At 38.7% G+C, this 25,136-nt stretch overlaps 1 protein-coding gene across 3 annotated transcripts in view; it reads left to right on the top strand.

Annotated features, from left to right (window-relative positions):
- The window catches only part of sgcd.L (sarcoglycan delta L homeolog), a 339,284-nt gene that overhangs the window by 166,788 nt on the left and 147,360 nt on the right, over positions 1-25,136 (top strand). For 2 of the 3 annotated variants that reach the window (XM_041586050.1, XM_041586049.1), the window contains exon 3: positions 218-365. The gene's annotated coding sequence lies outside the window, so the exon portion shown is untranslated. Of the gene's footprint in view, positions 1-217; positions 366-18,175; positions 18,369-25,136 lie in introns of those variants that run through there. The other variant, XM_041586051.1, reaches the window with a different exon arrangement.

The following is a 25,136-nucleotide window of genomic DNA, read 5'->3' as shown; positions in this document are numbered from 1 at the left end:
TGGATACATTTTCATAAATCTTCAACTTTTTGCAAGGTGACCCACAATATTATTATCAAGCAGTTTCAGCAGTTAAGTAATGAAAAGGCCCATCATTCATATATGAATTCATTCCATTCCCATAGGTAGGATTGAAATTGCCCTTAGGATAGACACCTAATTCTCAGTTCCAAAGTATTTTATGACTAATTCCAGTGACTCTTTCCTTGATTTGCAGGTGTCAGAGATATCGTTACCCCCTCTTCCCTCCCTGCGACTCCGCCGTCTTTGGACAAAAATTCTTATGCTGTCTGAGTGTTTTTAGTCAATCTAAGCCTCAATGCTTTGATACGGATCCTACCCAAGGCTGATTAGGACTGATAAAGGTACAGTTTTCATATTGCTGTAGTTGTAGCCCACTGTTCTTTTTGTTATTATTATTATGTTTTATTTATATTGTGCAGACATATTCATCAGTGTTTACTGAGATTATACATCAATTATGAAACTCCAAGGGGATTTCTAATACTGTATCTTTAAAGGAGAACTCAACCCTCCCCACTAATAAAAACCCCTACCCAATACCCCACCCTCTGTGTACCTTCATTGTCTTTTTCCCTCTGTTCCCCTACCTGCCCAAGTTTGAATGAGTTGTGGCAGAAATTATATCAATAAGCACTGATTAGAACTGCAGACATCAACTAAACACCTTTATAAGGATAGAGTTTATTCATGGCTCTTGTGTCACCCATATTTAAGCCCCTGCTCCTATATTATAAAGTAATGCCCCCCCCCTAAATTACTAAAAGAATCAAGTTAATGTCTGTAATTAGCCAAATTAAGGAAACTCTGCTGTACGGGTAGGACTGTGAGCATTTAGCATAGTACATATTAAGCATAGGACATATTTATTAAATCCATTTCGGAAACATGATATGAGATTCGGGAGTATATCAGAGAGTGAGAGAAGATTCTGAATTCCACACGGAGCTTTGAGGCAGTCAGTGTAACTGTACCTGTGCTCTTAAATTGGAAAGCTGATCCTAAAATAACCATGAAATGCAAGCTTTAAAGAACCCTTATTAAATTCTGCAACATCCCTGCTGGACATGAGGAGGGGTGGGGGGACCCAGCACTGCCTGAAATAGTTTATAGGTATGACTGGGTCTTTATCTGTCAATCATTGCTCCCTGATCTGTCCCTTCTTGACACTGCAGAGGTTCCTTGATAAAATGATATAGAAGCCAAAAATACTCACTGGCTGACATATCCTGCACATTTCTCTTTTACCTGTATGATTCTTAAAGGGGTAGTAAACCCTGCTGCAATGATCTGCTCAACCAAACTTTTACTCAGTTGTTACTATAAATCCCAGAAAAACGTAACATATATATGAAGGTTGAGAGCAACATCAGGGTTGTGATCTTAAAGCAATATTGCACAAAAAAAATTCCAACTCTTTCCCCCAAACCTCCTCAGCCAGCGGCTGCGTTAAAATGCTAAATAAAAGCCTCCAAGGTGAATCCCAGCTAATCTGTATAAATCTGGATTCCTATTCTTTGTTCCTTCAACCTGAGCTGGAAGATTTAAGCACAGTTTCCCAGAAATAAACAAGTCTGTCTTTTATTCCCATGTTTGATTCCAGTATCATAGAATGAAGACAAAAATGACATAATTATATGTAAGAGAACAGCAAGATGCATGACATAGTGTTGGGAATCAACATTCTCAATGGTCAATTTGTTTGTTTTTATAATGTTTTTGATCAGTAGTTCAGTTCTTACTAGTTGTTATCGGTGAATTTGCTTGCATCAATAATTACAGTTTTCGGCCACTTCTATAGAAAACTGGGTATTTCATTGTATTAGTTAGTGATGAGAACATTTTCCAACTCAAACCCGACCCTAAACCACTACTTTCCAATCCACAACCAACAAAGATCAAAGTCCTCTTCTGCTTTATGACTTAACCCGATTTACTTCTGATGATTCATATGTTGCTTAGCTCAACCACCATAGCGGAGGGGTCAGCAGTCAGAGGGGTCAGCAGTCAGAGGGGTCAGCAGTCAGAGGGGGTCAGCAGTCAGCACTATTACATCACCAAAGGGAAAGTGTCTTTCTTGGACCTGTCTGAACCACATTTAAGACTTAAGTTCATGGTTTTGGATCAACCTGTTCAAAACTAGAACTCATGTGACTATATCTAATAATCTACTGTTACAAAAATAGCAGTGCTGCAGGGGTCGTTATTGACTGAAATTCAGAGAGTACACATGTAGGGTTTTCATATTTGCTGTTGAAATAAAAAACAGACAATAGGAGGTAGGGCAATGATGTCAGGGGGCAGAACGGTGATGTCAGGGGTGGTTGGTTGAGTGACGTTGAGGGGTGGGCTGTGATACTGATGGGTCAGCAGCATAGGCGGTGGATTTTTGACTGGTTTAAGACTGCTGAAACCCAATCAGGCAATACTTAACCAAACAGCCCCAATTAAAACCAGGCTGTGTGGTTCAACACCAGGCAGTGGCAACCCTATCAGCAGGGCAACCACTGCACTGGGGTGAGCTTCAGCGACTGTTAGGGCTTGTACTGACAAGTGTTCTTTTACTGCTCCAAATACAGGTGGAACACAACATGATGAGTTTGCAACATACATGCGTCTGTGTCAGTACAGCCCTGTAAGAAAGAATAGATTGCGTTTTGTCCTGCGCTTCCCTGCAGCGGAACTCTTCCCAGGGAAGCGAAGGTAAGAACGCTCATCAGTACGAGTCCTTATTGACTGAGGTGAAGCCCTACAGCCTTTCTCCTTTCCTTCCCAGTTTTGTTTTAGCACAACAGGCTGTTTGTTGGTTTAATACGTAGATATAAAAACTATACAAAAGTGCTGATTGCTGTGTGTGTTCCACCTGGGAGGATGCATCAAACATTATGAAAGACTAATGACACACTAACTCCCTTCCATCAGTCAATACAATGACTCATTAATTCTTTAAATGAGACTTCCTTGGAGTTGGGAACGCAAAAAATCCCAAAATGTGTTTGCTTAACACTCCATTAGGAAAAAAAATTGAGCATCCTTGATAGTGTTTCAAAATATAAAAGAGAAAAACACACTTATTATAATGTAATTTTTTTCCAACACACATATAGATAGGTGGATAGATAGACAGACAGACAGATAGATGGGGCTGCAAGGCAAACTGATATTCAACAAGAGTGGTGGCTATGGACACATTTTACAACAACTGAAACTGATAAATCTAATTGTGATGTCATAGTGATGTCCAGCGATGTTTGCAATGCATTAAAGTCAATGGGAGGTTTTTTTGCAAATGCATTCGAGTCACTTTGCATTTTTTGGCCTTTTTTTCAAAGCAAATGCATTAGAGCATTGGATTCAATGGGCATTTTTTCTTGGTCCAAATAGTCAATGAAAGTTTTTTGCAGCGTTTTCTCAACAAAAAATGAGTGATCTTAATATGCAGGATTTCACCGCAAATAAATACCTGTCGAAATATCCAGTGGCATATACAGATGCTACTGGGCCCTGCAACAAAATTCAATTTACGGCCCCAAAACATTGGTAATGGTAAGTTAACCTATTCTACCATGATATTTTAAAAATGTTCAGGGTCTGCTTCCTCTGTAGCTACGCCTCTGCCCTCATCACAAGTGACGTCACAATATGATTTCTTGTCTTACCGGCCACCACCTTCAGAAACCAAAGCCACTGCCATTCCCAACCAAATCAAGCAATACAATACAGACTCATTGTTGTATTTTCCTGGAAGTTTATGGAGAGGATGCTCATTGTTTATTACCGAAACACTCTGTTACACTTGAGTCATTGGCCATGCATTTGCAACTGCTTTAGAACTGTACTGGTTTCCACAGAAACCACAAATGAAGGAATATGCTGTTATCATGATTTACTGATAAGAATCATGTGTTGTGTGCAGGGAAGTGCTTGCATCTTTGAACGTAAGAAGAGAAATAATAAGAGAGTCTCTCTAGGATACTCGAGAGTTATGATTTGCATTACTTTCATGAAGTGGGAAGAGTTAAAAATATATATATATATTTATTTATTCATATATATATTTAGTTAGAAGTATTAGAAGCACTCATTGGCATAATAACAAATGAGTTTATTGGAGTTTCATATATTCCCCCTTTGAAGTGTCATCCAGATGACGATGGTTCAAAGAGAACCAAAATGCGTTGATGTTTGGGAATATATGAAACTCCCATATACTCACTTGTTATTATGCCTGTGAGTGCCTCTAATACTTCTAACTATCTGAATCAAGGCTATATATAAAAAAGGGCTGCCCAAGGGTGCCTATATATTAAAAAAATACAATCACCTTTTTTAAAAAAAATCCTCTGCTGGTCTTGGACATGTGTTGTGTTAAATCCAATATAAAAGAACAGTCATATTAAAAAGTTTTTTTAATATTTTGCTTGAACTCAATGCAGGGGGTTACCTGTAAACTCCCATGGGTAATCAATATTTACAGAAAAGCAGAGCACACAATGTAATTAAGATAGTATTTATTGATACATAGTTTACAAATGTATTTGTGAACCTGCATTTATCTGTGTCCATAACGAAGACCTCCACATTTTTGAAGGGGGTTGAAACGCATTGGGCACAGGGGGTGGAGGTACCTGCCCCTTCAGCTTGGTGCAAACCGGTGGTATAGTAAACTGTACTGGGCATGCACCAAAAGCTTGCGTAGGGGTGCAGTCTGGTTGCCAAAATTTTCACCCATGCTATTAGCTTGCAGCCACAAGCCATGCAGCACTGTGGGTCTCGCTGGGTTTCAGTGATGCTGATATCCCAGTGGAGGCAGCAGGCCCCAGTATAGACCTACCCAGTTGCCCAAGTAGTTACAGCACTGATCACATGCTAATGGCATTACTGAACCCATGAACCACCATTACACAGACCCCATGAAGACCATCCGATGAGGTGCTACAGGTTTGGAAAATGAAACAGGGTTTGCCCATTGAAAAAACAGTTCATGTAGTTTATAGTTTTTACATTAGTGATTTTTGTTCCATTGTCCTATTAGTGTTCAAGCTAGCACAGCAGTTTCCTTGTGGGCATTTAGATTATACATGTGTTGCGCCAGTTATAATCAAACTCAAACCCCATGGTCCCCATTAGCAGAGGCTTAGCGTTTGCTCCCAGCAGTCCTGTACCAACATCAGCCATGCAACACTCTCACTAACAAATAAGTCAAACAGATAACAGTAGGAAATGGTTCATCCCAAGAGCGGCTATTATCACTTCTTCCAGTAATCCTTCATTTATTATCTTAAGGTCATAAAACAAAAAGGTTGCATGTAACTTAAACACATAATGCAATTAAATGATAGTACATCTTCTATGAAAAGGCACCCAGTCCCCGCATGTCCAGAAATAATAAGGTTAATAATTAGTTCTGAGATTGCACAAGAGGGTTCCTATTGGTCCAAAGAGCAAACCTATCATCATTGCATAAAAAGAGATTAATTAAACTTCAGAGCGGCAATAATATAAATGGTAAGAACTCTATGGTCAGCAAAATAGGAAATTACAGTATTCGAATCAGATACCATCGGAACCAGTGCGAGTGGTTATCAGCTATAAGGCATGGATTCCCTTTTTTTTTTTTTTAACAAGTGTCGGTTTTTGTAACAAATTGTATTCTTGTTCACCAAAAACAAATTTTCTTAAGGCCTATTAATGAGGCCATTAATTTAGTATTGTGTCAAAAGCCTATATGTAACCAGCTGCTTTGTTCCTTGGGGTGATACATTAAGTACTATGATAATTGTAATTACAGACTTAAAATGTTAAATGTCTGTGAATCAATAGAATCTTGCTCGCTTGCTCTGGTACCCAGTCATAATTCGCTTTTATAGTCCCTGTACAGTCACTGGTTTTAGCTGGTTAGAGGACAGGGAACTTGCCAGATGGACCATAGGGTTTCTTCTTTTCTGTTTGTTCTACAGGTTTTCCTGGTCAGATTGAAAGAACACTACAGGAGCTGGAATATTCATATCTCCTGCCCATTTACAATGTAATGGGTACCAAAGCAGGTGAGAAAGGATGGTAGGAGGACAGGAGAATACTGGGATGGAGGATGGAAAGAAAGAACTCCATAGGGAGACATTAGGAAATAAGAGAAGAAATAATACTGGGTTGAGGGTAGAACAGGAAGACCTGGAAGCTCACAAGAACCCAGTTTTATTTTTTGGAAAGTTAATTTAAAGGGACATGGATTTTGAACTAGAATAAAAAAAAAAAAATCAATAGTAAACTATTCCTACTCTAATTCTATTAATATTCAAGCATCAATTAAAAACAAGGACAGAAAAATGGTTAACTCACAGGGAGGGGGGATGCAGTTTGTTAGGCACTAGTGATGGGTGAAATTATTCGGCAGGCATGGATTTGGCGACAAATTTCCACATTATGCCGTAGAAAATTCACTGCCACAAAAAAAAATTGTGCGTCAAAATTGCAGCACGTCAAAATTTCCCAGACACCCATTGACTGCATTTGGACAGAAGAGTCACGCGTAAAAAAAATCTCGATCGTGTCAAAATTTTTGACGCCAAAATTATTGACTTTAATGCGTTTCGTGAATTTTTCCCCTTTTCATGAATTTTTCCGGAGTTTCGGAAATTTTTCGGAGAAGCCAAACGGACAGATTTGCCCATCACTATCAGGCACTTTAAAAAGGGGGTGAACCTTCTATCTCATACAGGTACACCTCATCTATAACAACTTCTCTGAAGGTACTTGCCCTTGCACTGTTTTCGGTGGATGCCTCATGGGACCCCCTGTACCTCCTGGGCCCCCTTGCAGCCGCAGGGTCTGCTTCCTCTGTAGTTACTTCCCTGCCTGGAATGCTATAGCATTAGTGTGTCTGGTCTACTACTCAGTAAAGGTGAAAAAACTGGGGTGCGGTAATCTCTGTAGAAGTACTTCAAGATGGTGCATTTTTTATAGACGAGACATGGTGTTTCATCTTACTAGTGATACCACCCAATCAGTTAACCTTTCCTTTACTTTAATGCCACCATGGTTAGGACAAAAGCTTTGGTAACTATGGCAGTTTGACAGTGTTTACCATCCCAGGGTACATTGTAAATTTACAAAATGTTATGCATTGGATCAATATGCTTGCTTTGATAGGATTTAGGATAGAGAACGTCTATATAAATTCCAAACACCATCTTGACAAAACGGAAAACCTGGCAAACTATAGCGAAATAATTAAGGTCACGCATTTGTTTGTCATTTGCTAGAGATTTAATGAATGCAGACTTGGATTTAGGATTTGGCCAGCTTGAGTCTCATGTGACTTAACAAAAAAAAAACCAGAGGCCAAAGAATTTTCATTTGCCGACACTGACGTATTCACAGTCTAGATAAGGCTGATTATGTTGGACAACTAACAATCGGTTGGAGCTCAGATGGCCAGAGAAGTCCCTTTTTGTTAGTATTTTCTCACAAATCTCAAGGCTGGTTTTAGGCTTGTTCACAAAGACTGTCAGGGTATAGAAGGAGTTATTGTTCAATTACAGTTTGAAGGTTACAATTAGGGCACCCCTGAACTACGTAACTTTCTCTTAGAACAGAGACCTGGAAAGCAGTACAAGTATGGGATCCATTATCACACAACCTATAAGAAAGCTCTAAATTACAGGATAGCTGTCTCCCCTAGAATCCATTTTATCCAATTAGTCCAGATTTTTAAAAATGATTTCCCTTTTCTCTGTAATAAAAATAACAGTAGCTTGTACTTGATCCCAACTAAGATATAATTAATCCTTATTGGAAGCAGAACCAGCCTATTGGGTTTATTTAATGTTTATATGATTTTCTAGCAGACTCAAGGTATGAAGATCCAAATTATGAAAAGATCACTTATCCGAAAAAACCCAGGTCCTGAGCATTCTGGATAACGGTTCCCATAACTGTATTCATAGCTCCCCCAAATCTCTTACTCCAGCTCAGATTGATCCATAAAGTGCCGGATTGCTACTTTCTGACACTTTTAAATAAAAAACTAAGACCCATTTGAGGAGGCTTCATTAAATGTGTTGCACCAACACACACAACTAAATTGCAAGGTACACTAACACTGGGCCCATTGGCATGCCAGAAGTTACAATAGTCTTGCATACTGTATATTGTCTAAGAAAACCAATTGCCTTAACTTGTTTTCACTAGTGATGGGCGAATTTGCGCCGTTTCGCTTCGCCGAAAAATTTGCGAATTTCGCGCGAAATTCGCGAAACGGCGAAAAATTCGCGAAACGGCGCCGGCGTCTCGTTTTTGACGCCGGCGTCTCGTTTTTGACGCCGGCGCCCGTTTTTGACGCCGGCGCCCGTTTTTTCGACGCCGGCGTCCGTTTTTCGAAAAAATTTTTGACGCCGGCGAATTTTTTGACGCGAATTTTCGCGGGCGATTCGCGAATTTATTCGCTGGCGGCGAAACGCGCAAATTCGCCGCGAATTCGCGCCTGGCAAATAAATTCGCCCATCACTAGTTTTCACCTATTTTGGAACACCGTGTAGCCAAAAGTATCCAGACAAACCTGTTTAAAACCCCATTCACAAACCAAGGGTATTGATATAATGTTGGTCCCTTTGCTGCTCTAACAGCCTATACTCTTCTGGGAAGGCTTTGAAAATGTGTTGATGGGATTTGCTTCCATTAAGTGACAAGAGCATTAGTTGGGGGATCAGGCCTGGCTCATATCAGCATTCAAATCCCACAGATATTCACTTGGGAAGTAGTCAGGGCTCTGTGCAAGCCAGTCAAGTTTTCATACTCCCATCTCTACAGAACTGTTCATGGGGGCATTATTGTGCTAAAACAGGAAAAAGCCTTCCACTACCAAAAAGTCGGAATCACAGAATTTAGCCTTACGGTTTGCTTTCAACAAAACAAGGTGCCATAACCCAAACCATGGAAAACAGAGCCAGATCATTATTCCAACATATAGGTATGTGACCTGTTATTCAGAATGCTCGGGACCTGGGGGTTTATGGATAACAAATCTTTCTGTAATTTAGGATATGGATAACAAATCTTCCTGTTCATGGGGGCATTATTGTGCTAAAACAGGAAAAAGCTTTACACTACTTTTGCCAAAAAGTAGGAATCACAGAATTTAGCCTTACGTTTTGCTTTTAACAAAACATGGTGCCATAACCCAAACATGGAAAATAGAGCCAGACATTCCAACATATAGGTATGGGACCTGTTATCCAGAATGCTTGTGACCTGGGGGTTTATGGATAACAAATCTTTCTGTAATTTAGATCTTTATAACTTTAGTCTACTAGAAAATCATGTAAACATGAAATAAAATTAAAGGCTTGTTTTGCTTCCAATGAGGATTCATTATATCTTAGTTTGGATCAAGTACAAAGTATTGTTTTATTATTACAGAGAAAAAGGAAATCATTCTTAAAAATTTGTATTATTTTTATAAAATGGAAACTATGGGAGATGATGGCCTTTCCATAATTTGGAGCTTTCTGGATAACAGATCCCATACCGGTATTACCAAACATTTATGGTAAAGTTTTCAATTCAGGCAGGCTGACATCTGTCATACATACATTTTTATTTCAGACTGCCAGATGGGCAATTACCATGTTTCACACCAGAGGATTGAAGTCCAATGATGGTGAACTTTACACTACTCCAGCCAACACTTGGCATGGCACATAGTAATGTAGGGTTGTATGCCTTGGCTCACCCCCTCACACCCTACTAATAGTTCTTGTACTGAAATGCTACCATGCTAGTTGGAATTAAGCAGTGAGTGTTCTAACTATGGGTATGTCATTTTAAATCCCCAAATAAAGTCCAGATACTTTTGCTATATAGTGTAAATGGTGCCCGATTTCCAGTGGCCCTTGTTATGCCAACATTCTGGGGAAAAAATGCTGCAATGTGTATAAGAAAAATAGGGAAATGTTTGCATTCACATGTTGCACTTGTCCTCGTCTCCCACTCACTATAATTAGTGCATGATAATTGCCTGAGATAGCCACGGATGGAATGTAGGGTTTAGTACACAAAGGAGTAATTTCCTGAAATATTGCACAATCTGTGCCACACGTTGATAAGACCGACAGTATATGGAGCATGTTAGTATTAAAAATCTCTGTCTGACTGTAGAAGGTTTTTGTGACATACAGGAAATTAAGAACATAGCTCACATAGATGCAGAACAGATACAGTACCTCTCTGAACCTTGCTTTGTAGTATAATAATGTCACGAAGAAGGAAAACCCTATAGCAGAATGTATGGGTTTAATTTATCAGGATACCAGCTGTACTATAAGAATGATAAAATACAGTTATGGGACCTGTTATCCAGAATGCTTGGAACCTGGGATCTTCTGGATAATGGATTTTTCTGTAATTTGGATCTTCATACCCTAAGATAATCATGTAAACATTAAATAAACCCAATAGGCTGGTTTTGGTTCCAATAAGAATTAATTAAATCTTAGTGTGCATCATGTACAAGGTACTGTTTTATTATTACAGAGAAAAGGGAATCATTTTTAAAAATGGGGATTATTTGGATAAAATGGAGTCTATGGGAGATGGCCTTTCTGTAATTCGGAGCTTTATAGATAACAGGTTACTAGATAACAGATCTCATACCTGTATTATAATATTTTTCTTAAAAAATTACATACAAGATTCCCTCGATGCTATGAAAGTGGATGGAATTTTTTTGATGAGCAAAAGACAGAAATACATGCTCACAGAAACCAGTCTTGAGAAAGTGCTCACAGCCCTGAAGTGTTAGCTAATTAAAGGGAACATTAAACCCAATCATAAAGCCTCCCACTGCACCCCTAGAAATGGTCAAAAAAACATAAGTGCACATGGAAAACAATTCACCAATGAGAACAAATGTTATTACAGATGCACGAAAATGTCAGCCATCTTGCTCTCATCTTACATACAGAGATTATTGTGCCATTTTGGCTTCATTATATTACATTGGAATCAAACGTAGGGAGGAAGGACAGACTTGTTCAGTGCTAGGAAACTGTGCTTAATGCTTCCGACTCTAAATGCAGGAACAAAGAACATGGAGCCAGAATAATACAGCTGGCATTTTCATTGGAGGATTATTTCGCATTTTAATGCAGCCAATGACCCCAGAGAGCTGGGGGAACATTTTATTGAGCAATATTGATTTAAGAATCATTTTCATTGGCTGCTATAGAGAAATAGGGATTGGAATGGTTTGGTTTTGTGTGCCTTTAATATTGATGTGGGTGGACCATCGCTATTGGGGAAGGTTAGTGGCTACTGCCTTGTTGGGCCATGCTATGAAATAACCCACGGCAGTTGTCTGTGTCTGAACTCCACTAAAGACAGTTTTGACCCAGGGAACCTTAGCAAATGATTGTTGTTCTTAGATACACAGACTCAGACAGAGAGAGAGAAGTAGAAACTGGCACAAAATAGAAAATGTATAAATAAATAATTTCCAAAGTCCAGCAAACTTCCTACGGCTTCCCAGGGCGAATGGCGGCATAATCACCTAGAGTTCAATAAAACAAAGTAGCAAATTCTATTTCCTGGACTTGAAATTAAGCGTAGAGGGATTTTCAGTAACAGCCGCCTTGTCTTCGCTCAAAGATTCTCGGTGCAGGTTATGTGAGGTTTGCAATCAGCCGCTGAACGCTTGAACAACTGGGAAGCTGTGCTGGGTGCTGACATTTGTTCGTGTATGGGGGGAAAAATAGAAAACAGGTGTCTTTTATGAAAGTGTTTTAACTGTGTTTCTCTTCTCGTGGAGAAGAGAAAAAAAAACCTTAGAACCGTAATACGATTTTGGGATAAAAATCAAGCATTTGTGTGAGAGATATTCAGCAATTATGACTATGGCACGGGAACCGCTAACAGTTAAACTATGCTCTTGAGTTATTCTGGGCATGGATTGTCGGTAATGACTTTGGATCAGGATCTGACAAATAAAGAAAATATTAGAGGACAAGAAAACTCAAACGTGGGTGCCTATTTATCAGCAGTCTCTTTTAGTGATTTTGAAATCACAACTAAACTTGCAAACTCTAAAACGAATAAAACTAATTAGAATAAGTGTCCCTAATCCTTTACTCGTCTATAGGTGCAGAATATGTGCAGCAGGGCTCATGAGCGCCATCTTCCGGCTCTTCGTTATTCTTTGGGTCTTCTTCCTTCCCTTTGGAAACTTTTGGTGCATGCACAGTTGCTACAAACTGGAAGATTGCTCCAACTGTGCATGCCCCTATACGGCGCGTACTTCCTGAAGAAATCCAAAGAGCCTGAAGATGGCGCCCATGAGCTCCACTGTGCTAACTTTGCCCCTATAGGTGAGTAAAGGATTAGGGGCACTTATATGTGTTATCACCTATGCGGGGGGGAGTAGGGAGGGGGGACTATGTAGGGTGTTGGGTAGGGGCTTTTATTAGTGGGGGAGTTGAGTAATTTTTGAACAGTTGTAAGTGTCTAGACACTTCTATACTTGTACTTCCATATATCTGTGCTAAGCACTATTGTATCTGTGCTGTCTCTTCTCTTGAATCATGTGCAACTACAACCTATTGATAATGGGAAAGCCTGGAGATAACACTAATTCCAAGCGCTAATTCCAGGGTTCCCACAACTAGGGATGGGCGAATTTTTTCGCCTTGTGTCTTTGACCTTCAATTTGGGTTTCTCCTTTACAAACAACTAACCTACAAACATCATACCTTCTAACCTGTAAACTTCAACTTGTCATGTACAAGTATATCTTTGATATATCATCCCTGTTACATAAACACACAATTTCCAAAATTATCCAGAATGATATCATTCCAAAACCAAAGCTATTAATATGAATTTGGTCTTCTCTTTGCTGTTATAACAACCTGCACTCTTCTGGGAAGGCTTTCCTCTAGATGTTGGATCATTGTTGGTGGGACCTGTGTCTATTCATATGTATAAGTTGTGTACTGATGTTTCATACTGACTCTTATTTGCATCCCAATTCATCCCACAAGGTTCAGTTGGATTGAGGTCAGGGCTCTGTGCAGGCCAGTCAAGTTATTTCATTCCCATCCCCAAAGCATCTTCTTTTACTACTTATAATGCTTCCAATTGCAACCTGGGGTCATTTTCACTCCATAGTAGCAATGAAAACTGTAATGCTGATTTATATGTAGTGATTCCATCAGGGCAGACTCATTTCTGTGAGGGCCATGGGCAGTACTCTGTTCTTCCACTGATTCAGTCAGTGGGTCATTGCCCATCGGGGTGGCCAAATCAGGGCTTGTCCCTCTGTGCCACCTTCACTCCCCACCAGCATATACCTGCTCTTTTCTGTTATCAATCAGGGAGGGAAGAGGTCTATGAGCACAGTGGCCATGGGAAGTAGGTCTGGCTCACAAGGGCCGGGCCCACAGAGTTTTCTCCTGGTGTCCCCCAGCCCAGTCTCACCCTGCCCTTATTTTGCCCCAGCTTTGCCTCCGATCTGCACCAGCCCACACAGTTAGGACGCCTGAAAACCATGGACACAATATATTATAATATATTATTTTGCTGCTGGATTCCATGCTCAAGATGCAGAAGCAAATTATCAACTAAGAATCCCTTGTACAGACATAACACTATTCTTATTGACACAAATACAGACAATCTATAAAAGATCAAATGTAATTATATTGCAGCTAAACGCATTTGGACATTATGGGCGAATAAAGTTGCTTCTTTACAATGCACAGAAAAGCCTTCCATTTGATCATTGTGACATCAACAGGACAGTTTCTAAAAGGTCAAACAGATGTGACATCAATCACTGTGAATATTTACATGACACGTGTTTGAGGCAAGAAATGCAATCTTAGCAAACTGGATGGCTGAGATTGCAAACTGGAGAGCTGCTAAATAAAAAAAGCTCAAAAACCACAAAAAATAAAACTGCAACTGCAAATTTTCTCAGAATATTACTCTCTACACAGGCCCGGATTTGTGGAAAGGCCACCTAGGCCGGCAGGATTTTAGGGGGGTGGCATGCTGCCCAACCACACCCAATTCCCATTGCTCCAGTCCAGATGATGAAAATATGCACAAATAAAGGGGAGGGGACGGGGTGACCAATGGCAGTGGGCCTAGGGGCGCCCACTATGTAAATCCGGCCCTGTCTCTACAATACATCATACTAAGGGGCAGATTTATCGAGGGTCGAATTTCGAGGGTTAAAAAACCCTCGAAGTAAAATCCTTCGAATTCGAATAACAAATTCGTAGGATTTTAGCGCAAAAGGTTCGATCGAATAAAAATCGTTCGATCGAATGATTTTTATCCGATCATAAAAAGTGGCCAAAACCTATCTACAATGTCCCCATAGGCTAACATGCAATTCGGTAGCTTTTATTTGGCGAAGTATTGAGTCGAAGGATTTTTTAAAGAGACAGTACTTCGATTATCGAATGGTCGAACGATTTTTACTTTGAATCGTTCGAATAATTCCATTCGATCGAATTCGTTCAAATTTGACCAATTCGATGGTCGAAGTACCCAAAAAATTACTTCGAAATTTGAATATTTTTGGATTCGAACTATTCACTCGAGCTTAGTAAATCTGCCCCTAAAAGTTAATTTTAAGGTGTACAGCCACTTTAAGGAAAATTAGCTGAAATTAACTTTTTTGAAGGAGGGTGGAGGCTATTCATTTGCACTGCTTTGATCCCACATCTGGTTGTAAAAAAAAAAAATATTATTGGAGAGGGACAATAATGTTCCTTAACGCACTAAGGCATTTAAAAATGTATTTTAGAATGTCACAAAATGTCCTGTTGTAGCAAAGAAAGTAGAATTGTAGCTCCTGTTTTCCCTTTAACATTTAAATCTTCTCGGCTCAGCCAGACCTGCTGTTTAACCCACCTTGTCCAGACAGATGCAATGCCTGACCTTTAAGCCTTGTCAGTTGCAAGCGGAGTAGAGAAGTGGCAGCGCAAGCCCAAGAGCACACAGGGATTGGGGGAGAATGGAAAGTGCTGATATTTACAGTCCACTCGTGGCTATGAAAGGTCGACAAATTAGATATTGTAGGAAATCCTAGGGGATGTCCGGATTCTGCTTTGAATTTATTTTACAGTGTTAGAGAGAGGTAACTGCTTTTTCCCCTTTATTCTCGTTTATTTTCCAACTCTTTAAGGACTGTGGCATTTGCAGTTTTACTTGGTGCATGTTTGCTCCTTTCCACATTGCACTCTGCATTTACAGTGAGATATATGGGGGCATATAAGAGGCATGTGTAAGAGGCATATTTGTCAAAGAGTGAACTCACATATTGGCACTGTTTATTCTATTTGTCAGCTCATATCAGCGAGCAGCCATGATTTATTTACCCCAGTCCTACATTAACTTGGCTCCCCAGATTACCAGGACAAAGTTCATAATGGTTTTTCAAACAATAACTTTTTATCCAGAATGCTCGGGACCCGGGGCTTTCCAGATAATGGATCTTTCCGTAACTTGGATTTTCATACATTTGGAGGTTTATTTATTAAAGTCGGAATGCCAAAAACTCAATAAATTTGAGGTTTTGAAGATTTATTAAACCCAGAGGATGGAAAAAGTCAGAATCAGAAAATCCGGCATCTCAGACCTGCCAAGGTTGTATATAAGTCAGTGGGAGAGGTCCTATCCTATTTGGAAGTTTTTGTGGTCTGCGTTGTAATTAGCCCAATTTCTTTTTATGAGAAGGTGAGCAAGGACCTCGATTCTGGGATGGCAGTGGATGTGATTTACTTAGACTTTGCTAAAGGATTTGATACAGTGCCACACAAAAGGTTACTGGTTAAATTAAGGAATGTTGGCCTGGAACATAGTATTTGTACCTGGATAGAGAACTGGCTAAAAGATAGACTACAAAGAGTGGTGGTAAATGGAACATTTTATAATTGGACCAGTGTTGATAGAGAATTACTGCAGGGCTCTGTACTAGGTACCTTGCTTTTCAACTTGTTTATTAATGACCTGGAGGTGGGCATTGAAAGTACTGTTTCCACTAGAGGGGGACGGGCCCTGGTGCGTGACGCGCAGCCGAGCCCTCCGTCCCCCTCCGTATGTCATTTTCAGGCCAGATTACAGTGGCGTGCGAGCTGCCGGGGAGCCCTGAGGTGGTGCGGGCCCTGGCCCGCTCTCACCTCCTGCTCCCCCGGTAGTTCCGCCACTGACTGTTTCTATTTTCACAGATGATACTAAAGGCCTCTCCACAAATCTGAGCCTGCTTTTAAGAGTGGTTTGGATGATTTCTTGGACAGACATAATATCAAAGGCTATTGTGATACTAAACTCTATAGTTAGTATAGATATGGGTATATAGAATTTATGTGAGGGGCGTGTGTATGGATGCTGGGGTTTTATTTGGAGGGGTTGAACTTGATGGACTTTGTCTTTTTTCAACCCTATTTAACTATGTAACTATTTATGGATTTTCGGACAAAAATCCTAAAATTCTTTTTCGGGAAAAAGGTAAAAAAAAATCACATTTGTCCCCGATCCGGTAAAATCGTGATTTTTTAATAATAAATAAGGTCTAATCGTGGATTCTAGTATGTTTGGACTTTTTTCATTAAAAAAGTCAGATAAATTTGGACTTTGATAAATAAGGCCCTAAGTCTACTAGAACATCATATAATCATTAAATAAACACAATAGGCTGGTTTTGCTTCCAATAAGTATTCATTATATCTTAGTCTAGATCAAGTACAAAGTATTGTTTATTTGGATAAAAAAGAGTCTATGGGAGACAGCCTTCCCGTAATTTGGAGCTAGCTGGATAATGGGTTTCCAAATAACGGATTGCATACCTATATAAGCGTTTCTCAATACTCCTGGTATAAGAGTATACAAAGCACACATTGTTTTCTAAATCCTTACATAGTGTAATGCCCTCTTAAAGGACCAGTAAAGCCATAATATGAAAACATTACTGTTCACTTTTTTTATGTTCAATGAGAAATGGCTTTGAGTGACCAATACTGTCCTTGTCATCTGCCATTTCTTTAATGGAAATCGTCCGTCTGTGTCACATGTTTCTATGTAGAAATCCACATAGTATAGTGTAGAAATGAACAGTATAGTATCAGGCTGTTAAGGGTTTTCTACATCACTGAAAAAGTAAATAATATGAAATGAATAAATAAATATAAACTTAACTAATAAAAAACAAATAAATAAGGAAATGAAAATAAACATATAATAACATAAAATAAAGACATAAAATAAATTAAATAAACCCATTCTCAGTATAGTGGAAGCCTGAAAAAATAATATGATTCCCTCTGGAGGCACTATTTGTGTTCTAGCACAAAACACCTAAGCAACACTGTGTTTTACCTTCTGATGTTTGATTCATGTTAATTTAGTATTCATGTCAGCAAGCCAAAATTGCACCATAATCTCCCTGTGTTTGATACCAACAAGATGGCTGATGTAGGGTTGATTAAGATGACTCTTATAGGAGAATCCTCTTGTATCCATAATAATGTCTCTCTGTTTGAGAGAGCTGTCCTTTAACTATCTTAGTACACTCTAAATTATACTGCACTACACAATTCCATTAGGGCCTTTAATCATTGGATCATGCTTCTCTACCATAATGACCCTTGGTTCTGTTGATCTGACACTGTGTTTAACTTAAAGTTCTGCATATAAATGTGTCAGGATCACTGGATACTCTTGGGTTAAGTAAACCACTGGCATGGGCATCTACGTTGTTTTTAATTAATGTTGCATTAATGCTGCTTAGAAGCAACATTTGGTTTGCTATGGAAGGTTTATGCCTCCATGTTTTGCATTGCCATAGTCTACAGGTACTGTGATGTATCATATCATATCTCTTTTTTCCAACTTTATTCTGGAGGTTTATTGATGTTTTTACTCCTGATTTCTTGTTTGCAGGATTGCCCCCCGGCATATACTCACCCCTGGCTCTTTTCCATTTGACCTGCTCCATCTATAAGTCCATGTGGCAGCCGTGTGACTGCTCATTAAAATGATACAAAGCCACAAAAGGTTATAGAGTAACCATTCCACAAGCTCCTAAAAATAAATCTTCAGGTGCTTTAAAAAGGGAATCGTTTTTTCAGTGTTCACTTTATGCTTGCCAGATTTCCTAACAGATACAGCAAACAAGTATATGCACAGTGGCAGCAAAGCTTTCTCCAGTTTTAAGAGGTTCCGTTAATGCTCTTTTTAAAGTTTAAGGCAGTGACTTGGCTCAGAACATATTACAGTCATTTTATCATTGAGAAGACAAGACTACCCAACTCACTAAGAGGAACTGAACCCAGCACCAGGAAGTACAGGTATGAGATCCATTACCCAAAAACCCGTATCCATAAATTCATAATTACAGAAAGGCCATCTCCTATAGACTCCATTTTATCCAAATAATCAAAATTTTTGGATATGATTCCCATTTTCTCTGTGATAATAAAACAAAATGTTCCTATGTTTCTTATACACAATGCAGCATTTTCTCCCCAGAATGTTGGCATAACAAGGGACACTGAAAACTGGGCATCATTTACATTATATAGCAAAAGTATCTGGACTTTATTTGGAGATCTAAAATGACATACCCATTGTTAGAAGACTCACTGCTTAATTCCAACTAGCATGGTAGCATTTCAGCACAAGAACTATTAGTAGGGAGTGAGGGATGATCCAGTTCATACAACCCTACATTACTATGTGCCATGCCAAGTGTTGGCTGGAGTTGTGTAAAGTTCACCATCATTGGACTTCGATCCTCTGGTGTGATAAATGGTAATTCCCCATCTGGCAGTCTGAAACAAAAATTTGGGTATGACAGATGTCAGCCTGCCTGAATTGAAAACGTTAACAGTAATGTTTGGTAATACAGGTATGGGATCAATTATCTGGAAACCTGTTATCCAGAATGCTCAAAATCACAGAAAGGCCATCTCCCATAGACTACAAATTTTTTAAAATTATATCCTTTCTCTCTGTAATAATAAAACAGTAGCTTGTCCAAACTTAGACATAATTAATCCTTATTGGAAGCAAAACCAGCCTATTGGGTGTATTCCATGTTTATGTGATTTTCTAGTAGACAAGGTATGAATGTAAAAATTATGGAAAGATCCATTATCCAGAAAACCCCAGGTTCTGAGCATTCTGGATAACAGGTCTCATACCTGTACCTTGTTCTTGATCCAAACTAAGATATAATTAATCCTTATTGGAAGAAAAACCAGACTGTTGTGTTTATTTAATGTTTACTTGATTTTCTAGTAGACGTTGGGTATGAAGATCCAAATTACAGATAACAGGTCCCATACCTGTACCATAGGGCTAGGAACAAAAACCAAATAACTACAACTGATAGGAGATTGGAGAATCAATTTTTATCTAGATGTAACTGTATGATGCATGACTTAACATGAGTGTTTTTTAGCTATACGATGATACAGAATCCTTCTCAGAAGTTAAACCTGAACTCTAATCTGTGGACACAAATGTAGAAAAATAAAAACAAAGAGTCTCCATTGATATTAGAGCCTATGGTACACAAAGGTTTCCACAGCTGCTGGGGTAAAGCTCACTCTTCCCTTGAGGGTCATGGTCATCTAATGATTTTATAGATGAAGTAAATACAAATTGGAGCCATAAAAAGGGAATTTATTCACACATTTCAAAGGCTCAGGGTTGAAATTCCCTCAGATGTGAGTTCTCCATAGAGTTCAGAAATAAAATCTGCATGAATGAATCAGAGGGATTTTGATATGTCGGAAAATGAAAATAAAAATAAACTTCATAAAAATCATTCTGTATATATGAATATTTACCATGGTGAAAGAAGCAAAAGAGAAACCACGATCAATGCCATTCTGCAAGGAACAAAGCTAATCAAGTATTGCCTTGGATAAATAGTGGAGGATATTTTTATTTCTTTGTAAATATATGGATAGACCTTCACTGTTGGATTCAGATTTGGACACCAAAGAAGTGCCAGATTGGGGTCTCCTAGAGGCCTTCAGAAAAACTAACATGAAGGTTTCTCTCTACTTAGATAATGTAAATATAATATGTCTAGTGACCCATGGCAACAGGAGAACTGATTAAAAGCAAGCATCTTATTTGGCATTATGTGTTACTTTACAATTTAGCATGGTTCTACTTCTTGACAACCATAGCTACATGACATTTATGTGCCATGACTCTTAGAACTCAGGAACTGTTCTACTACATGGGTGAATCCCTGGCCCAGCAGGCCAAACCAACCTTGCTTGAAAAAGTTCCAGAAAAGACAATGATGTCCAGTGGCTTTTGAACCAAACTGATCTCAGATAATGGAATATCCTTATTTCCTAAGTAACAAAGACCTGATGACTTAGCTACAGTAGAATCCTGATTTTACCTACCTGTACTGGTATTCATAAAACTACAAATTACAGAATGGCTATATCCAATAGACTCAATTTTATCCAAATCATCCAAATTTTTTAAAAATGATTTCCTTTTTCTCTGTAATAATAAAACAGTACTTTGTACTTGATCCCAACTATATAATATAGTTAATCCTTATTGAAAGCAAAACTAGTCTGATTTATTTAGTGCTTTCATGGTTTAATAGTAGACTTAACGTATGAAGACCCAAATTACAGAAAGGTCCATTAAACGAAAAACCCCAGGTCCTGAGCATTCTGGATAACAGGTCCCATACCTGTACTTGGTTTTAATGTTTTCCCCACTGTTTTTTCCATGGCCCCATACCAGAAAGTAGGATTTTTCCACCTTAAAGCACATCAAAAGTAAAATAACAAAGTATCATTTATAAAATTAACATGTAAAAACATGAAAGACCAAAGTAACATTGTATAAAAATATTCTCAGGTCAATGCAAAAAAAAAAATTTTAAATCTATGTTTTTAAAGCATTTTAAGTGCAATAAGTTTTGGTTTAAAAATGCAAAATTTGTCATTGATATCACTAAATATATATATATATATATATATATATATATATATATATATATATATATATATATATACCGTTATGGATCTGTCATCTGGAAACCCATTATGCAGAAAGCTCTGAATTACAGAAATGCCGTCTTCGATAGACTCCATTTTATCCAAATAACCCACATTTTTAAAAATTATTTCCTTTTGTCTGTAATAATAAAACTGTAGTTTGTACTTGATCCAAACTAAGAAATTATTTATCCTTATTGGAAGCAAAACCAGCCTATTATATTTATTTAAAGTTTACATGATTTTCTAGTAGACTTAAGGTGGCCATACACTATAAGATCTGCTCGTTTGGCGACATCGACAAACGAGTGGGTCTTTCCCCCCGATATGCCACTAACGGCAGGGCTATAACGGGGGTAATCTGAACGTTCGGCCCTGTGGCCGAACAATTGGATTACTACGAGCATTGCGCTTGACGGGTCAGTCGGGAGAAAAATCAAACCTTCCCGATCGATATCATGTCCAGATATCGATCGTAAAGACCCGTCGGAAGCCTCCATACACGGGCAAATTAGCTGTCAAATTGGTCTAAACGACCGATACCGGCAGCATTATCTGCCCATGTATGGCCACCTTTAAGGTATGAAGATCTAAATTACAAAAAGATCTGTTATGTGGAAAACCCCAGTTCCCTAGCATTCTGGATAACAGGTCCCATACTTGCATATTGAATGTAATGCCCAGGGGGGAGATTACATAGTGTGGCAACATGACTGACAATATTATTAATTACATATTACAGTGTATTTTTTAATACATCATTTATTCTCTGCTAATTGCTAAGGCCAATTACTTTTCACTTTGGTAATAATATTATGTAAATAGCTCATTATTTAGATTTTGTAAATGGTAACTGTTAATGGATGTATATACTTAGTCTAGTCTGATTTGATAATAAAACTGACAGAACAATATGGCTAATACCACAGTTAAAACAGGAAAAATAACCGTTTCAAAAAAATTGCTTACATAGTTACATAGTTACATAGTTACATAGTTACATAGTTAAATTGGGTTGAAAAAAGACAAAGTCCATCAAGTTCAACCCCTCCAAATGAAAACCCAGCATCCATACACACACCCCTCCCTACTTTTAATTAAAATTCTAAAATTCTAAAATGCTTGGTTCCGTTGTTTTAAAAAAATAGTTAGTTAGTGTCACAGTGATTCAATGTTTTTTGGTAGGTGCAATATTTTTTATGAAAAATTTGCTGATTTTATGAATTACTAAATAATTAATTATTGATATGATTAATAGTAGCTGATATGAGTAAATCTTTTTCATTGTCACATACCGCTTCTGTGGCTTGCTAATATGGATGTTCACCTTTACAGTGGACTTGACCTGTAAAAAATAGCTTTTCAGGTGGTTATTTTTTATTTTTAATTACCTAACTTGCTATTCTACATATTTACAGCCTGTAACTGAGAATACATTTTGGTTCTTGGGGTCACTGACCCTGTCAACCAAAAAAAAACATGATAAAAGCAGTCTGAACAGGTTTTCCATCAGTATTCATGTGACCTGGTTTATTAACCCTTTGCAGCTATGCGGCCATAGCCATAGACATCCTCTCGTTTGGCAATGTCGCCAAACAAGCGGATCTCTGCCCGATATGCCTACATTGAAGTGGGCGATATGGGGCTGATCCGATCGTGGGCTCTAGGGCCCAACGATCGGATCATAATGCAGGAGAACACAGATTGCGGGAACGCATACACGCAGAGATTCGCCTGCGATCCGACGGGATTTTTTAACCCGCCGATCGAGATCTGCCCGACTTTCGGCCAGATATCGATCAGAAAAGCCTGTTGGATGGCCGCACACATGGGCCAATAAGCTGCCGACTTGGTCTGTCGGCAGCTTTTATCGGCCCGTGTATGGAGGCCTTTAGTCTGCTGATAGACACCTTGGAAAATTAAGTAAGATTGAGGCACAGAGCCCTGTACAGGGGCATTATTTCCTAAAAGGATCACCAGCCTGGGGAAAAACTGAGTTCACTTAGTGGTGTCTAACTTATTGGGCTTTCCTTGTTCTTTGAAGGAAATGTCAACTAAGAATTAAATGTCATTGAAATCCCTTCCATTTAAGTAATTTTAATGAGATGATCCCTAGCCGACCTATACCCTGCAGTGAGATCGCACGTCACTGATAACTGCTAAAATGCCTGTGCAATAAAGTGATTTCAGTTACATATTACAATTTCTTGTCATTCCTGTTCAGCTCAAAATTAGGGACATCTTATCTTGTTACCATAGTGCTTTTTTAGTCAAAATGGGTTTTATTGTGAGCTAGACTAGGCATAGTAGACGTTACTAAACAACATGGAAATCCAGGTCACCAGGAATCTACTGGTGGGCCTCATTGTAGGCCAATTTCCATTTACTCTTTTATATTAACCATAGAGAGATAACAAAAACACATATTTTAGAACATATTTATATCTAAAGTTTATCAGAGTGGGCCCTAGACGCCAGCTTCTCCTATGGACCCAAAGAGCATTAACATACTAGCAGGTGTGGTACCTGTTATCCAGAATGCTCAGGACCTTGGGTTTTCTAGATAACCTAGAATTTGGATCTTCATATTTTTTCTACTAGAAAATCATGTAAGCATTAAATAAACCCAATAGGCTGGTTTTGTTTCCAATAAGGATTCATTTTATCTTAGTTGGGATCAAGTACAAGATACTGTTTTATTATTACAGACAAAAAAGAAAATCATTTTTAAAAAATGTATATTATGTGGATAGAATGGGAGACAGCCTCTAAATCGGAGCTTTCTGAATAACAAGTTTCCGGAAAACAGATCCCATCTTTTTAGTTAAGCAGCAAAGTAATGGCAGAGCAGACAATATATCCTTTTTCGGGCAGTGAGCCAGTGCTTTTGTTGGAGATTTCTCCCCGGCATCTGCTATGATGGACAGAGACAGGTAGAACCTAATGAAAATGTGTGTCTGGGTGGGACATTGTCATGTAAATCCATGGATGGCAATCCCTGTCTACATGTTCATTAAATTGTCTTGTCTCTGGTTGAAAAAAGTAAACTATTCCCACAATGGTGCTATGACTGGCTAGAAGTATTTTTTTATATTTCCTTCAGATGCACTCCATTGTACTTGGAGGCCTTTTAAGCTCCGGGTTAATTTCGGTGCAGGCAATAAGCGGTGGGCTTTTGCAAATAATCTCAGCGTGACATAGGAACAACAATCCGCTTGCCAGCGCCGCTCTGTGTGTAGCCATGCCAGGGTCACAAATCTGTGCACAGGTCTAGTAAATGCGAAATATAATCAGGCTGCCTGTTGCAATTTGCCGTTTCCATGTGAAGGAGCACTGTTCATTAACATGCTTTCATAGCTCCATATGGAGCCCAGTAATCACTATTAGGCTGAATAAACAGACAGACAGCCTGACTTGCAGGAGACTGTTTTACAGCGGAGATCTGAGTGAGCCATTATGCCAGAATAATTGTGATGGGATTCAATGCGTTGTACTTTATACCGGTGCTGAAGCTGAGCAGATGCACGTAGAACTGTCGATTTTGATGTGTCATTTAAATAAAGGTTTTGCACGTCGAGGTGTGTGTGAGATTGAATTTGTGATGGATTTGTACAATAATAGGCTTGGGTTTCTGGTAGATCAGCACCCAAATATTTTCGACTTAAAGGGGTTGTTCACTTTGAGTTAACTTTTAGTATGATGTAATACCTCCCAACTGTCACGTTTTTCGCTAGACAGTTCCGATTTCAACAGCTCAACCCGCGGTCCGGTTGTTACTGAAATGTTCAGACTTTCTCTTTCTCTTTGATCAACTGCAATGAACAGCCAGAAAAAGATACAAAGGTTCTAACTGAATTGGCTTCTGGCAGAGAGCCCAGAATAGATACTTATATGCATTTGTAATAATTTAAGATAAGCAAAGCTGCAACAATTTAAGATAAGCAGGTCTCTTGAGGAAACTGATTTGCAGCTTAAAGGGCAATTCACCTTCATTAACAAAATGGTAATAACACATAAACAACACAGAAATGTGTTCAAACTTTCATAACCAGCTAAATTTTGTAAAATGGACAA

The sequence above is a fragment of the Xenopus laevis genome, chromosome 3L, assembly GCF_017654675.1.
Source record: "Xenopus laevis strain J_2021 chromosome 3L, Xenopus_laevis_v10.1, whole genome shotgun sequence".
NCBI classification, from domain to species: Eukaryota; Metazoa; Chordata; class Amphibia; order Anura; family Pipidae; genus Xenopus; species Xenopus laevis.
This window is presented reverse-complemented; position numbering and strand designations above follow the sequence as displayed.